Raw genomic sequence first — 2,381 nt, forward strand, 5'->3', positions numbered from 1 at the left:
TGATCCAGGTCACTTTTAAAATGACTAAGTTCATCTTTGTTTGTTTTTTACATTGAACACAGTATTTCAAAGTTTCTGGTTTGATGAGTCCAAAGGCTTTTCTGTTCAAGACACTTGCCATGACTGGGTCCCTCCTAAAGTCCTGCCTGACTTCCTCATTATCATTTGCAGAAAAGGGGGTTCTCAGGTTTGGCTGAAAAGTTTTAAAAATCTAAGTCCATCAATTTATGAATGTGACAATTTATTTAGCTAAATAATTGCAATGAATTTCTAGGTTATTCTAAATTATTTGAGTTTAGAGTCCTTGCTAATATTATTTTCAGACTATGGCATTTCACAAAATTGCACATATAAAGATATGATAAATTCCTAGGATTGTATCAAATTACCCTTCATAATTTTTACAAAATAATAAATAGATAATTTGATTTTTAAAATATTAACAATATATGTAGAAAACACATTTGAAAATATTGAACACACATCCTTTTTTTTATTATAAAGATGTGGGGTGCAATTCGGGGTTAGGTATACAAATGTTGATTGTGCAGGTACCTTTGTTGATGGGCGATACACCTCCCTCCCCTACCAGTTTTCCTTAACTGCCAATCACACCCCCCCTCTCCTGACAGTTTCCCACTACTGCCAATCCCTTTCTTATAGTATCATAATAGTTGTTCAAGGTCTGCTTATGAGTGAAAACACATGGCACTCTGTTTTTTGTTTCTGTGATAGATCACTGAGTATGATTGACTCTAACTCCATCCAAGTTGCTGCGAAGTTCATATGTTTGTCTTTCTTTATGGCTGCATAATGTTTCATTGTGCATATGTACCACATTTTTTTATCCAGTCCAGCTTCAATGGGCAACATGGTCAGTTCCATGTTTTTGCTATTGTGAGTAGAGCTGCAACAAATATACATGTGCAGTATCTTTTTGTAGAATGATTTGAGTTCCTCCGGGTATATTCCCAATAGGGGAAGTGCTGGGTCATATGGAAGGTCAATTTCTAGTTCTTTAGAAATCAAAACACTGTCTTCCAGAGAGGTTGCACTAGTTTGCATTCCCACCAGCAGTGTAGAAGCGTTTCTTTTTCTCTGCATACTCGCCAGCATCTGTTGTTGTTTAATACCAATGGCCATTTTTACTGGGGTTATGTGGTATCTCAATGTGATTTTGATTTGCATTTCTCTGATGAGTGAGGCTGAGCACTTTTTCATGTGTCTGCTTGCTCTCCATAAATCTTCTTTTGAGAAGTGTCTATTCATGTCTTTTGCCCACTTTTTAATGGGGCTGTTTGTTTTTTTTCCTTTCAGTGCGTTTGAGATCCTTTTAGATACTAGATGTTAGACCTTTGTCAGATGTAGAGCTGGCAAATATTTTTTCCCATTCTGTGGGCTGTCTCCCTGCTCTCTTGATAGTTTCTTTTGCTTTGCAGAAACTCATTAGTTCGATGAGGTCCCACTTGTCTATCTTATTTCTTAAGGTATTGGCCTTTAGGGTTCTGAATAGGGATTGGTTGCCAGTTTCAATTTCCATAAGGGTGTCTCCTGCATTTTCTAAGTTTCTTATAGTTTGAGGTTTTACATTTAGGTCTTTGATCCATTTAGAGTCTTTTTTTTTTTTTTTGAGTTGGAATCTCACTCCTTCGCATGGACTGGAGTACAGTGGCACACTCATGGCCAACCCAGCATCGACCTGCTGGACTCTGGCGATCCTTCCACCTCAGCCTTCCAAGTAGCCAGAACTACAGGCATACACTAACACGCCTGGCTAATTTTTGATTTATTGAAGAGACGAGGTCTTGCCAAGTTTCCCAGACTGGTCTCAAACCCATGGACTCAGGCAATACACTCACCTCGGCCTCCCTAAGTGCTGGGATTACAGGCTGAGCCACTGAGCCAGGCCAGAGTTATTTTTTGTGTATGGTGATAGGTAGAAGTCCTGTTTCAATCTTCTGCATGTGATCAGTCAGTTTTCCCAGCACCATTTACTGAATACGTTCTCCTCTCCCCAGTGGTTGTTGTTGGAGCCTTTGTCAAAGATGAGTTGGTTGAGAAATTGAGACTTTGCTTCTGGAATCTCTATTCTGTTCCATTGGTCTATATGCCTGTTCTTGTACCAATACTAGGTTGTTTTGATTACTACAGCCTTAAAGTAAAGTTTGAAGTCTAAAAGTGTGATATCTCCTTCTTTGTTTCTTTTACTAAGGATTGTTTTGGCTATTCATGGTCATTTTTGTTTCCCTATGAATTTCTGTATTGTCCTTTTCAGGTCTGAGAAGAATGATGTTGGTAACTTAATGGGTATCACATTGAATTTGTAGATTGCTTTTGGTAGAATGGACATTTTAACAATGTTGATTCTTCCTATTCATGAG

This window comes from Carlito syrichta, unplaced genomic scaffold (assembly GCF_000164805.1).
Source record: "Carlito syrichta isolate Samal-C Ts95f unplaced genomic scaffold, Tarsius_syrichta-2.0.1 Scaffold138847, whole genome shotgun sequence".
Classification (NCBI taxonomy): domain Eukaryota; kingdom Metazoa; phylum Chordata; class Mammalia; order Primates; family Tarsiidae; genus Carlito; species Carlito syrichta.